General features: G+C 42.2%; 1 pseudogene; it reads right to left on the reverse strand.

Annotated features, from left to right (window-relative positions):
- Positions 1–16,117, reverse strand: part of LOC133905496 (1,4-dihydroxy-2-naphthoyl-CoA synthase, peroxisomal-like) — a 35,971-nt pseudogene that overhangs the window by 1,102 nt on the left and 18,752 nt on the right.

The raw sequence follows: 16,117 nt of genomic DNA on the forward strand, positions 1-16,117 counted from the left end.
TGATTAATTCTTGGTTAATGTTTTACTAACCATTTACATTTCATTAATTTAAAAACACATAAAATGGAAAAACATTGTTCTTAAAACTTCTCTAGATAGATTAAAAACTAGCTCCAATTTTCTAGTAGTGATTTAAGAAAAAGAATATTTAAATCACCTCTAAATAAATTAAAACCTAGCTCAAATTTTCTAGTAGTGAATTAGTAAAAAAAGATTAACATATTGAATACGAATATTGTGCTGTAGGGATGGCAAATCCACCCGCTAGTTGCAAGCGGACGCGGCAGTATTTAGAAGGTGGGTCCTCTGACCGAGACCAAGTGCTGGAAGGTGATGGGTCATCTGACATGGAGCAATCAAGATGCGAGGTAATTCAATAAATTAGATTTGCATATTAAAATATTGCATGGTTATTATTTCTTTGGTTTTTTATTGATTGGTAAAACTAATGATAATCATAAATTTGCAGATGGATCGGACATGGATGTACAACTCTGACCGTCGCGGCCAAGAGTTCTTTCATGGCGTGGATGCTTTTTTGAGGGTTGCCGCGGTGTACAGAAAGCCAAAAAAGAAGAGTGATGATCACTATATATGTTGTCCCTGCGTTGATTGTAAGAATGAGAAGAAGTTCTCAGGCATAGAGCAGATCCGTGCACACTTGCTTCGCAGGGGTTTCAAGCCTGACTATATCCGTTGGACCGCGCACAGTGAACATGAGGAGGTTGTGCATGAAGAGCAGCCCACAGTCAAGGAGGACAGAGGCAACGATAGGACGGCTGACGAAGACATCGATATGTCAGCGTTCGAAGATACTTTTGTCGGCAACGATGATGACGACCTACACGAAATGTTACGCAATGCGGAGGGAGACTTCACCAGTGATAAGTAACACGAAAAGTTTGGGCGCATGAAGGAGGACATTAAAACACCGGTGTTCCCGGGCTGTAAGGAAGAGCACAACAAGTTGCATGTTGTGTTGACATTGCTACAAATGAAGTCTAGCAATGGTTGGTCTGATAAGGGCTTCAACGAGTTGTTACGATTCATGAGGGACTTGCTTCCAGAGGGCAATGAATTGCCTAAAAACATGTACCACGCCAAGCAGATTATCTGTCCGTTGGGGTTGGATGTAGAGAAAATACATGCTTGTCGAAACGACTGCATGTTGTTTCGCAACGGGGATGCAGACTTGGAAGCGTGTCGCATTTGCGGTGTATCAAGGTACAAGCACAACGTTGACGATATTGATAGCGATGATGTAGGGGAGAAGATGAAGGATAAAAGACCCCCCCCCCACCGCTAAGATGGTTTGGTATTTCCCTATAATCTCCCGTCTGAAGCGATTGTTTGCCAACAAAGCGAATGCCGAGTTGATGCGATGGCACGTCGAAGGGCGCAAGAAAGACGGAATGCTTAAACACCCTGCAATGGAGGAACTTCGATACAGAATACAAGGAATTTAAAGCTGAAGTGAGGAATATAAGGTTCGGGTTGAGTATGGATGGGATGAATCCTTTCGGCAACATGAGCAATAGTCATAGCACTTGCCCCGTGACTCTCTGTATCTATAACCTTCCATCTTGGCTATGTATGAAGCGGACGTTCCTTATGATGCCTTTGCTGATCAGTGGCCCGAATCAACCTGGTAATGATATCGATGTGTATCTCCAACCATTGCTTGATGATCTCCTTGTACTATAGACAGATGGCGTATGGGTGTGGGATGAATACAAACGTGTGCATTTCAACCTACGCGCAATGTTGTTTGTAACGATTCAGGATTGGCCTGCTCTTGCAAACCTATCGAGAAAGACTTTAAAAGGCTACAATGGATGTCTAGTGCTTGGATGAAACAAAGGGGATGTGGCTAAACAATTGTAAGAAAATGGTATATATGGGTCACCGTAGGTTTCTGCGCCCGGATCACCCGTACCGCAAGAATAAAAGAGCTTTTGACGGGACAGTGGAGACTCGTCGCACTCTGAAGCTTCACACTGGGCAGCATGTATATAAGATGGTAAAGAATCTTAGAGTTGTCCTTGGAAAGGGAAAAGGCAGTACAAAATTTCCAGCTGGAAAACTCGCTCCTATGTTTAAGAAGAGATCAATTTTTTGGAACCTACCTTATTGGAAGCACTTGATAGTCCGACATGCGATCGACGTCATGCATGTAGAGAAGAATATGTTTGACAGCTTGATTGGTACCTTACTAGACATACCTAGCAAAATAAAAGATACACTCAATGCATGGTTGGACGTGGAAAATATGAAGCTAAGAAAAATTCTGCATCCTAAAATCCTAGGCAACGCGGCAAACGAACTTCCCATGGCTTGCTACACCCTAATCAAGGAAGAGAAGATGAGCTTGTGCAGTTGCTTGCATGGAATCAAAGTTCCGACCGGTTACTCCTCCAACGTAAGAGATTAGTGAACATGAAAACTTTGAAGTTAGTTGGCATTAAGTCCCATGATTGTCACATGATAATAATACAGTTGCTTGCTGTTGCAATTAGAGGTATTCTGCCAGATAAGGTCCGAGACCTAATCATAAAGTTGTGTTCATTTTTCAACGCAATTTCACAGGTCATCGATCTGACCAAACTAACAAAGCTGCAGAAAGACGTGGTCCATACTATATGCCAGCTTGAGAGTATTTTCCCTCCATCGTTTTTTGACATAATGCCCCATCTCATTGTTCACATCGTGCATGAGATAAAGTACCTTGGCCTCATGTTTCTGCATCAGATGTATCCTTTTGAAAGGTTTATGTCAGTTCTGAAGAAATATGTTCGTAACCGAGGTCGACCGGAAGGTTGCATGGCCCAAGGCTAGGGAGAGAAGGAGGTCGTTGAGTTCGCTGTCAACTACATGGATCTAAAAGCAATTGGTAAGCCTGTATCTCGCCATGAGGAAAGGCTTAAGGGGAAAGGGACGCTAGGTCACAATTCAGTCCGTTCCGACGATTATGTTTCATTCACCCAAGCACATTTCACAGTTTTGCAACAAGCAAATGTAGTGGACCCGTATGTTCTAGCGCACGTGCAAATGTTACGGTCCACAAATCCAACAAGGTCAGACGATTGGATTGCAAGAGCACACAGAGATAATTTCGGCAGTTGGTTACGTAGACACATGATGGATAAAGATACAGATGATGTACTGTTGGAAATGCTGGCTAATAGGCTGTCAACTACGATTCATACATGCAAAGCATACGACATTAACGGCTATACATTTTATACGAGAGCACAAGACAACAAGAGCACTAACCAAAATAGCGGTGTTCGTATTGATGCGTACGACCGCGGTGGCAACAGGGAGACCTACTATGGATTCATAGTGGAGATTTGGGAGCTTCAATATGGAGAACAGTTGAAGGTCCCCCTGTTCCGGTGCCAATGGGTCAGTCTCCCAGGTGGAGTGAATACCGACAAGTACAGTATGACTACCATCAACCTCAAACTCGTCAGATACAGCGAACAGCCATTCGTGCTTACCAATGATGTTACTCAAGTCTTCTATGTAAAGGACACATACCCAGTTAACGAGGAGGAACGCCATGTGGTTTTACAAACAAAAAGAAAGATTGTCGGTGTTGAGGATGTCGTCGACGAGGAAGACTACAATCAATTTGATGACCTGCCTCCTTTCGGAGAGAATGTCGGCCTGCCTCTCATTGATGACACTAAGGAACCTACATACATACGCCGTGATCATAACGAAGCTATAATCGTTAAATGAAAGCAGCTTTGATGTAATAATTAATTTAGGATTTGCTGTAATTTGTATCAGGGGATGTAAAAAAGTGAGGCCGATATTTTGTAACAAGTTGATGTTTTGTGTTATTTCACTTGAAATCGATCTACAGTCAACGACCGCCTCAAACATAGTTAGACAGCTAATTAAATACAAAAAGTGTATGCTTTGACTGTTAAAATAATTATCAGAAAGCTAATTAGAAAGCTAATTTTTTTAACATAAAACAAGTTAAAACGGTTTTATAAAATTCATTTGCATTTTCTAGAATTAAAATAATTTTCAGAATTAAATTGCATTTTCTAAAACTATTTTCCAGATTACAACATTTATTTTATAACATTAGAACTATTTATTGGACTGCAAGGGAAAAAATAATTATTAGTGCCGGTTGAATGAAGGAACCGGCACTGATCTTCTACTATCAGTGCTGGCTTAGGTTTACAAGCGGTACTGATACTCCAAGTTTTAGTGCCGGCTGGAACAAGAAACCGGCACTGATTTGGGGATATCAGTGCCAGCTGTGGTATATAACCGGCACTGATACTCCTCCACCATATATACGCCGAACACTTAGCCGTGCGCTATCCTCATTCGCACCATTCACCAGTTCAGCCTGCCGCCGCTCCTCTGCGCGGTGCTAACGCGTCGCCCCGTCGAGCCCCGATGCACCGCCCATCGTCTTGACGCGCCGCCCCACCGCTTCGTCCCCGATGCGCCGCCCCATAGTCGGCCGCCGCCTCCACCTGTCGCCACCCCGACGCCGACGGCCTCCTCCAAACGCGCCACCGCGGCGAGCCCTGACGCGTCACCCCGTAGTCGACTGAGCCCCGACGCGCCGGCCCGTAGTCAGCCGCCTCCTCCTCCAGTCGCCACCCCGACGCCCGCCGCACGAACTCCTCCCCGGTGGCCTCCTCCCGACACGACCCCGACCCCGGCGACCTCCTCCGTGCGAACTCCTCCCCGGTGACCTCCTCCTCGCGAACTCCTCCCCGGTGACCTCCTCCGTCTTCTTCCTCACTGCCGGCCGCCCCAGCCCCCCTCTCTGTCGACCGCCCGAGCCCTGTAGGTGAGCCTCTGCATGTCTTTTAGTAATTTGAGCACTGCTGTAGTGTTGTACATTTGAGCACTGCTGTGTTTTAATTTCCATTTGTCCTCGTTGTTATGCTAGTGCCAGTTCATTACGATGTGTCAAGCAGATTGAATATATTGTGTCCAGTGAATTTTCTCACAAGAGATATAATTAACAATTAACAAATGGAAATACAATATGCTGGATCGTGATGGACATGTACATGTGCTCCTGGACATCTACTGTAGTATCTCTTGGTTGGGGGCGGTGGCCGCTTTATGCTGGGCTATATATGACATTACTTTTGACAAACATAAATATACAACTTTCATGCAAGGGAGTTTATTGGCTAAGACATTGGGGGCTACAACAAAATGAAGAAGAAAGTGAGTCATGCCAAACTTTGGAGTTGGTTGCTATAGAACTCTTAGTCAAGCATGGGTAAGAATTTAGCAATAGACTGTGTTGTTTGAGATGTCAAACACTGTATGGCTGAGACTTCAGCCTTGAGCTGATGTGTTGTAATAAGGGATAGGACTGCATGCATGGCAAGATGCAAAAAAGCTGAAACAGTTTTTCCAATTATTAAAAGATGACAAGCCACTTTTTACTTGGAATCATGTTGACGTCTACGACACATCCCCTAAAGATTCTTGGTAAAATTATTCAACGCCAGAGTCATTTTCCATGGCAAAAAGTGAAATACAAAGTCATTTCCTATGTGCGTGATAGTACTATATGATTACCACTAGCTGGTGTTACTTTGAGGATAACTTGCACGTGATATATAGCAATAGATGGCAACATCGTTTAAAGCTCGAGTGCGACCGGTAGATATTGATCTGACCTTGTCTTACTATTTGTACCAGACTAGCTATCAGCTTTGTTCTATGGATGAGTTGCTGTCTAAGAGAAAAGCAGCAATCTTTGCACAAAGTTTGATACATATGAGAAACGAAAGCAAGAACATGACAATTACAGGTTGGACCAGATTTTGATCGTTGTATAAACGACCTAACAATGACTATGCATTCTACAGTGTGACATCTAAATATTGAATCGATACCTGGACTCATGATTCGTCACTTCATTCACTGTCTTTCGATGTCTCACTGATATGTAAGCCTAACTTTAGATTTTAGTAGCACCATGTGGCTGAAAATTAGCTCAAAGGTGAGCCAATGCGAGACGAGGCTATGCATTTGTATCATCATCCCATTTCCACAAAATGAGTGAATTTAAAAGTGTAATATTTCAACATGGGAACAAGTTATCACACCTTAAAGGACTGAGGGTTGACGCCCTCAACACCACAATCGAGATATAACAACTCTTCTCTAACATTTTCAGGAAGAATGGTTTGGACCTAAAAGAAAGCTATACTTGTGAATTCAGGCATACATTTCACTAATCATCGTACCTATTTCTTTTTCACAGTTTCTGTGGTTTCGTTTGGAAGGCTGATAGGATAGGTAATTTAAAAGATATTCTGCCGAATATCTTTTCTTTCTATCACAATGACTGATGGATGGGCGCGGACCATCGAAAAGATCGATGATATAGCTGTAGACCTAGGAAAGATAGCTAATGAAAGCATCGATCCATGTTTGTGCAAGTGCTCCATGGATGCGAACCGGCTTGTACTCCAACTTGAGGAGGTAGTGAGAAGCCTTCAGAAATTGGCAATTCAATCGGCCGAGCTCCTGGACTGTCAAAATGTTGGCCACCTTGAGGGCGAGGATGCACATACTAGCGTTGACCCGAATGACTTTGTTCCCTATGATTACACTAGTTCTGAGAGTGTGACGCCATGTGACGATAGCGATGAGTACTGGTGGTTGTCGAGTGAATCTGATTAGTAATTTGAATGTGTGTGTGTATATTACTTCTAGTACTGGTGGTTCCCAAACTATTTGTAAAGTATGTTGTATCGGATTGCTTGTCGTCAAAACTTGTTATATTAAGTGCTATTGAGCTGCTAGTACTGAATGGACATGGATACTTGGTTTGTTGACTACTGAGCTGCTAGTACCATGTTAAACTATTTTATGACTTGATATGACTTGTCGATGTTGCAAGAAATCTGAATAGATGAAATTTTTATGTAGGAATGGCTCGTAAAAAATCAAGTTGTCGCCCACGGATGTGCCCCCCGATACAAGGTCCCTCCTCTGACCAGGATCTAGTCGTGACTGATGCTCAGGAGGGAAGCCCAAGTGCATACCTCAATCTGAATCAATGTGACGATGATGCTCCGGAGGTTGCGATCAGTGATGCTGGTGAGGATGGTCCGACCACTGATGCTCCGGAGGATTGGACCAATGATTCTGCGCCGGATGGTCAATCGTCCGAAGGACCGAGGCGTGGCCGAGGTCCCATCAAGATGTCTGAAGGCTGGTTTGTCATCACGGAGGTCGATTCAGCCGGAGAGCCCATAAAGCCTCTACAAGTACTCGGGCCATTCAAGACAGCGTGCGGGTGTCTCGTAAGGGACCACGCCACAATCACTTACAGAACTTGGAGAGGCAAACGAGGTGACAAGTGGGTGGTTCCTGATACGATCAAGGATTTCATATGGGGCAAGTTGTCGCAGAAGTTTGAGTACCCTGAAGGATGCAACATGGCCATAGCGATGCATCAAGCCCTAGTCATAATGGGAAGAATTTTCAAGAATTTTAAGGGTAAATTGTACAGAGATTATCACTTGAAGGGTCGAACGCCATATTGAGATGATTATCTGACAGTGAAAGATTTTTGGAATGATTTCGTGGGGTACAGGGATTTGGAGGAAGCAAAAAAGATAAGTGAAGCAAACAAGACTAACTCCTAGAAGAACATATACCCCCACAGAACCGGCTCGCGTGGGTACGTTAGGAAACTTGACCGGTGGGAGAAGATGGAAGAAGATGTAACTAAAAGTGGTGTCACACCTGCCACGTCTAAGTTGATTCCTCGAGCGAAGAACTACCTGTATGGGAGAGGGGTGACTCTTGCGCTTGATGGATCCTTATGCTTCAAAAGCGAAGGAGAACTGGAAGTCGCGTAGAAGATTAGAGATGCCCACGCCCATTGTTCCCAGGCCTCCTTCCGGGCAGACAGGGAGAATGATGAGCTAACACTGGCACTGGGAAACAAGGAGCACACCGGTCGCACACACGGCAAGGGTTTGAGGCCTTGGAAGGTCGGATTCGAGGAAAATGTCGACACTTACAAGAAATGAAGAAAACAAAATGTTTTAGAAATGATGACCATGCTAAAAGAACAACTTGCAGAGGAGAGACAGATGACAGACGCAAAAATAGAAGTAGCTATTCAGCAAGCCAGGCATCAAATAAGGCAGGAGATGTTAGCCGTCACAGAGAACGCTTTGGTGCCGAGCCCTGGTGGTCCTCGGAGCAGCTGCGCGTTCACGGGGCTTCCAGGAGAAGCCTCAATCCATCACCCCGTGGACGACATCACAGAAAACACACCATGCAAGCTTGTCGTGCTAGTCTTGGGTGTTCCCACCACGGTGGCTAGGGGTCTGGCTAAGCAATGGGTGGAATGGACCCTCTTCAACGGTAGTCCGATACCACAGGGATATGCCAAGGTACATGTGGACACTGTAATACAGAAGTACCATAAAAGCAAGCTGGATTACCCTGGAGAGGCGGGGGAAACGAGGCTCTCGAAAAATGTAGTCCATTACGTCCTGTGGCGCAAGCGCGACATTCTGTTTGGCAAAGACACAGATGAGTCTGGGTCTAGTTCGGAGCCATCGGATGCACCTAGAGGAACTACGCCTCCGCCTTCGCCTCCATAGCCACTCAGAGGATCTACGCCTCCGCCCCGCCTCCACAGCCACTCAGAGGATCTACGTCTCCACCGCTTTCGCCTCCCCAACCACTCAGATGACCTTCGACTCCTCTGCCTTCGCCTCAATAGCCACCAAGAACATCTCCAACCCCTTCGTCGCCACGGCCTTTCCCGCTGCAGAAGCTGGTAGCACCTGCAAAACCTAAGAAGTCGATGTCATCTCAGTAATCGACTTCGTCACAGCAACGAGAAGCAGCAATCAGAATCTAAGAAGCTGACATCTTCTCTGCCTTATGAAAGAACTAAGGAGGAAACCAAAAGAATAGTGCACGGCAAAGTCACTGCACACTTCAAACGTAAGGATCCAGAGAAGATTCCTTTGGATCTAGCAGTGGTCGGCAAGTTTCTTGACTCTTTGATGAGAAGACCTAGGCCTCCACCGCAAAAATCTAACTACGCGCGCATCATGGGTAAAAGACAGTTAAAGAAGACCTTGATCGATAAGGTAAAAAAACAACAGGAAGAATTAGAAAGAAACTTCCTACTGTCGTCTGGATTGACAAAAGAAGCGCTTTATGATGAGTCCAAGGCTGAAACGGGAAAAATTGTATGAAAATTTAAGCTTGGCAAACCAATGGTCGAGCACCTCTCGGAGCTAACAACCCAAATGTGGAGATTCCATGCCTGGTACTTGGAACAGTCGAAGGCCGGTAGATGTATGTTCGCATACAAATACATACATTGTGATTTCCTCCATGGGGACGGCGAATACTGGATTCATTTCGATGAAATGTATCAATTGTACCACCAAGACGCCCTCGGCGTTCAAATCATGAGTTTGTGGACTCTGTAAGTGTCTTACATGTATAACTCATAGTATATATTGTTGTGCCATTAGACTGAATGTCTTAACTTCTTGTGTATGTAGAATGGAGATACATACATGTGGTCAAAAGGGAATCACTCATGTAACATTCCTCAACCCAATGAAGATAAACCAGATGACGGTCGCCACCAATCCACAGGTAACCGAGGATTATGCACTTGAAGCTATTCAAACACACCAATTAAAGCGATACATACTTCTACCTTACAATTTTGGGTATGTATTTTCCTCCATGTTTGTACTACTCTTTTTGACCATCACGACGTTAGGACTTACGACTAATTAACTACGGTGACATATGTGTAGATTTCACTGGGCCCTCTTTGTCATCAGAACTGACTACAGCTGTATCGTTGTCCTCGACGGGAAAAGAAATCCAGCCACCGAATACCAACCCGTCATAGACTTGCTACAATGGTAAATTAATTATTTCATTAACGCTCTAGTAAACTTGGAATTGATTGAATCTAAGTCTAGTTACGGTCAATAATCACACTCGTACAGGGTGTACACACGCTACGTCAAGAGGAAAGGACGTCACTTTCCATTCTGAAAGGAATTGAGAATCGTAACAGACTTTCCTTGTAGGCTTTAGATCCAGGGCAACAATTTATGTGGCTACTATGTATGTGATTTCATATATGGATGGATCGAAAGCAATTATAGTCAAATAGAAAAAGCTGAGGTAAGTGGTATAGATATTGATGTTTAATTTTCAGTTCCTACTAGTGTTCAAATAGATTGATTTCTTCAATTCTGGTACTTGCAGGACCTCCAGCTGGAAACAGGTATCTTCACGCCGCGGGGAATCAACGCAATTCAGGAACAACTCTGCGGGTTCATCAGTGACCAAATCATTCCAGAGTTTGGGTGGTACCATGTTCCCAAATGGTGTATTGACGGATCCGGCCCTTCAAAAGACCAGTGGAGTTCGTTACCTGATTCTTCAAAAGGCAAAAAACGTAGTTCAGGGTCCTCGGTCAACAAGGACAATTGAATGACATTGTTTCTTACCCTTTTCATGTATACTTATATTAATTATGAACTATTGTTGCAAACTATTATTAGTTATAATCTGTAGTCAATGACATGTGAAATAATATGGTTACGTATGCATGAATGAAATGAGAAGAGAATGAATTATGTATGTGTGTGATACATTATGTGTTGAGATTATTATATGTGCATGTGCTTTATGTGATATTTGCAATGGCTACATTTTAGGGGGGGGGGGGAGGGATGGTCTATCAGTGCCAGCTCAACATAGAAAACCGGCACTGATAATCATTATCAGTGCCGGCTCAAAAACTGGCATTGATAGCCCATGACTATCAGTGCCGAGTAATCAGTGCCGGTTCAAAAACCGCCATTGATGGCGCTTTTGAGCCGGCACTGATGACCATTTCTATTATAGTGCCTAATAAGATTCGAGTAGAATCGACTAGAATTCAACCAACCCCAATCAACATCGACTAGATACTCGAGTAGTATCTTGATTAGCTCACTCGAGAAATGTATCGACTAAAGCACTCGAGTAGTATATCGACAAGTTACACTTGATTAAACACTCAAGTAGGATTGTAGTGTACGTACTCGATAGCAACGTGAGATGTAGAAACCCATGTGATGTCGATGTAGTAGGCGATAACGAAGATAAAGTAGTCGAAGTTGATCTCGATATAGCAGACGGCGACGATGGTGGTAATATAGACGAAGTAGCACATGATGATGTAGAGGAAGTAGATCGTGAGCAGTCACGATGAGCGCTTCCCAAAAATCTTATTCGTGCTCTCCCGGTGTAGGATCTCACCTTTGTACGGTGGCTGGCAGATATATATAGAGGAAGAGTCGCATGGTTGAGACGCACCATGATCGGAGTCGGTTACACCGCCACGATCGAAGTATTGACCGACACGATTTCCATATATTTATTCGTTTTCCCACACAACAAAAATAAATAAAATCACAAAAGGAAGTTGGACATACGCAAGCAACTAGACCCGATTTCAGCGGACCATTCACTCAGGTGTCTTGCGCCCATGCCCTCCACCTCCACATCTGCCCTGGCTCGGCCTGGCCAGGTGAGGCGAGCGAGCAAGCGCGCATGTGTGTTCTTCCACTAGTAAGGTGGGACTAAAGAAACACACATTCCTCGCATGTTTGGGCCTTTGAAATTTATTTGGAATTATACAATAAGCTAAGCCCAAATATTCTAGCAATCCCTCATCAGATCTCAAAGTCCCACGAAGATTTGCCTTTTTCTCAATACTGTTTGATATACCAGTGTTTCAGTAGAGACTGTTAAGTTGAACATTCACCTAAACATCAAGCTACACATTCACAATTTGGGCAATGGACTAAACCTTGAATTGCAAGTCTTATACAAACAAGTTTCACTTATTGTTATAACTAATATTTGGCTGCCATTAGGCTACCCCGCTTGTGGAGCATATAAGTCGTACTTCATGGTCTCTTCATGAGTTTATTAGAAATCACCCAAGTCTTATAGACTACGATCAACCGTCAGTTTTATATAATTGTGTTCTTTCAAAAATACCTTGTAGGTTAGCATCTTCATTAATTAAATCCAACAAAACACATTAAGGCAATAACCAAGCTGCCTTAAAGATTTTGAGAGTCTTGCATCTTTACTCGAGTGGATTGTGTGGTACTCTCTTTCAGTTAACCAATAGCTTATTCTTCTCAGTTCCTAATTCACAAGATCTCCAGTCACATAGATTGGGTTGCCACTACTGTATAACTCACATGGGTCATATATCATCTCCTTCGATGCATTATTTATCGCATTTCGTGATAGTCCATTTGTAAATTGATCTGTCAGATTTTTAACCATTTGGATATAACCCAACGCTATCACTTCGGAGTTTTTCAATTTTCTGACAGATTTCAATATTCTCTTTACATGTCTTAAGGATTTCATGTTATCCTTAGAACTGTTCACTTTGATAATAATCGTTTAATTATCATAGTTCATAAGGATAATCAATGTCGGTTTTTCGACTACAGGCAAATCCATCAAGAGTTCACGCAGTCATTTTGCCTCAACAGTGATTTTGTCTAACGCTGTGAGTTCTGTTTCTATGGTTGACCTCGTCAATATGGTCTATTTGAAAGACCTCTATAAGACAGCAACATCGCTAAAAGTGAATACATATCCACTTATGGTCATGATCTCATCAATATTGGATATACAATTTGAATCACTATAACGCTCCAGTACTAATAGGTATCTAGTATAATGAAGTCCAAAATTCATGATACTTAGCAAGTAGTGCATGACTCGATTAAGCGCATGCCAATGATCATCATCCGAGTTAGAAGTAAACCGGCTCAATTTGCTCATAGCAAATGAGATGTGAGGCCTTGTATCACTAGCTAGGTACATGAGTGATCCAATTATCTGGGAGTATCTCAGTTGATTCATAACAATTAGTTTACTTTCAAAGTATTAAGCTAGGATCATAAGGTGTTGGAGCAATCTTGCTATCCATGTAACCAAAGCAGTTTAAGATCTTTTCCACATAATGGGATTGCGAAAGTGTAATTTCATTCTCACATCTGATCAACTTAATGTTTAAGATCACATCAGCCTCTCTCAGATCTTTTATATCGAGATTTCTAAACAGATATGATTTGATCTCATTAATTACATCAAGATTTGTCCCAAAAATCAAGATGTTTGTGAGAAATGGTGACATCCTAAGGGGGGTGAATTAGGACACTTAAAAACTAATGGATCCAAAAACTTCATAAGATAAACATATCTCAATTTCTCTCTAAATGTGCTCTAGGTTTATCTGGTGTGTCTACTCTACCACTCAAGAGTATTGCAACCTACTCTAGCAAGGTAAATTGCAAATATGTAAATACGGAAACATAAATAAGGTAGAGAGACAAACTAGGCACAAAGGATTTTTATCCCGTGGTATCAGTGACACACAAGTCACCTCTAGTCCACGTTGGAGCTCCATAAATGATATGCTCTCGGTCGCCAAGTCTCTTCCAGTCACGGCTCTTGAGCTACCAAGTCACCAAGATAAGGCCTCAAGCACGATGGGCCACCAAGCCACCAAGGTGAGGTCTCACCACTAACCTCTCTTACGGTCACTTGTGCGCCATCTTCACTTTGGAGCTTTAGTCACAAAGACAAGGATCTCTGCTTCCTTGCACAATCTTTTTGCCACCGCTTCACACCAAGTTGGACGGTAAACAAGTTACCGGTGAGTCATAAAGACTCCAAGTCGTTGGCGTACCTCTAGGTATATGGTTGGATCACTCCTTGATCTACTCTCTAGGTTGCAACACCTAGCAACACTTCTCTCTAGGTCTATAAGCACCAGTTACTCTCTAATGGTGTACTTAATCGCCTTGGATGAACACTTTTAGCACTTTGATGGCTTGGATATCTTCTCAACTGTATATGACCTTCTTTGAACTTCAGCACCTTCAAATGATCGACTGGGTGAGTATTTATAGCCTCAAACTTGCCAACTAATTGTTACCCCAACGACTCAAACTTTCCAACTAGTCGTTGCCCCAATGACTCAACTTTAATGTGAACATCGAATGATCCGGTGTAAACAGTGGTAAAAGTACCAGACCATCCGATGTATACAACCTCAGAAACTAGCAATTAGAACTCACTCAGAACCACTTCTGAACACCAGATTATCCGGTGTATACTTCATCTCCATCACCGAACTATCTGGTGTATATACTTGAGCTTGACCTAGCCAACTTCTTCACTATTCAATTTTCCAGTGTATTGATCTTCTAATCACCGGACCTTCCATTCTGTATACTTTCATCTTCTCTAAGTTCTGGGAAAACACTCCGGTATGCACAATCTTTTCATTACCAGACCTTTTGGTCTATTGATCTTCAGTCTTCGACAGTTACAGAGCTTTTGTTAAATGCTCTAGTGTATACTGATTCTAATCAGAGGACCTTTCGGTGAGTACAATTTCATTTCAGCTCAGTTTTTCATCTTTCTAGAAAATTCTCCGGTGTGTATACTTGTGATATCACGACTATCCGGTATAGTCATTTTCCCTATGATCTCTCCAATTCAATCATTGTCCCAATTTCGGTGTTATATCCATGGGACCTACTAATCATATATTCTTGACAAACATGTTAGTCCCAATGACTATATTGTCATTAATCACTAATATCACAACTATAGTCTAATATGGTCATTTTCACTATAATCTCCTCCTTTTTGGTGATTGATGATAACACAACCAAAGCGAGTAGCAAATAATAAATGATAGCAATTATAAAGAGCATAAAATCTTACCATATTGCTTGGAAGCATGTTCTTACCACTTAGTCCCCTTTTGTTGTGGCTCCCTTTTTCCTCCATTGCCACTATCTTTCTTAATCGACCTATGCTAGAGCTTCTCCATTTAATGCTTTTGATACCAAATATAGATGAGTCCCTCGTTGTCAACCATGACATCTTACTTGTTCTTCACTAGGCATGCCTCTTGCTTTGGTCATCAAACTTCTCCTCCTTTATCAACAATCTCAAAAAAAGGCTACAACCACATGTTGAACTCGAGGAAGAGCGTTAGAGCATATGGGAGAGAGCTTCATAAATCATGATCCATATGAAATTATACCAATTTAATAAATATACCAATTGTAAGGATATGAGATATTGATATCAACTGAAAAAGAAAAAAAGAGATCATAATTCATGAAACTCACATGATATAATCTAAACTCCTCTATATATGTGCATATATATAATGAGACCTACTTATGAATACTACTTGTAAGAATGTAGCAATATATGCACAACTAGATAATAAGTAGAGGAAGAAAGTTTAAGCTATATCATATATGGAGGTAGCTTAAATGAACAAATGGATTGACAATGACACTAATTGAAGCTTTTAAGTATTGCATACCTCTGAGAACTTGTTGATCACTCCACGAGACTATAAAAGATATTACTTGAAATACATGTTAGTCTCAAAATTACAACCTATAGGATATGCTCCCCCTAAATGCGTGCATACAAGTGTTGAATGCTTATGAGATATGCACTTGTCATTGATATCAATGAAAAATTTATGCTATAGATTGGACTCATGGCACATAAATGATATCAAATGTAAGACTAGTGCTATGAAAGAAATTTACAACTGATAAACTATGTATGTTGCTCATAAGAAGAGAGAAATACAAATAACCTATCATATGAAAAATCTACACTAGGAATTACAATAAATTGAATTAAGAGTATGCAATCCTAGGCAAGGCAAGTAAATTTATCAATTTAGAGGATTTAGCATCTAGTAAATTTGACTTGTTTACCTTTAAATGAGAATTTGGGTATATGATGATTCTGATCTTCATTAATGTGTCTAATCTTGTACACTTAACTTCTTTGTTTGAACCTTCACTTCATCTTATGAGCCAAGTTTCCAAATCCTCGAGCTGACTTATGGACTTCAAGTCTTCTTTGGAACCCAAACCGATTGGAGCCCCTTCATGTTGGTGATGACTTCCTTAGGCACCCAATGAGATTGTTCTACCCCCGATCCTTTCTCCCAACCATTTGTGCAACCAATTTG

The sequence above is a fragment of the Phragmites australis genome, chromosome 2 (genome assembly GCF_958298935.1).
Source record: "Phragmites australis chromosome 2, lpPhrAust1.1, whole genome shotgun sequence".
NCBI classification, from domain to species: domain Eukaryota; kingdom Viridiplantae; phylum Streptophyta; class Magnoliopsida; order Poales; family Poaceae; genus Phragmites; species Phragmites australis.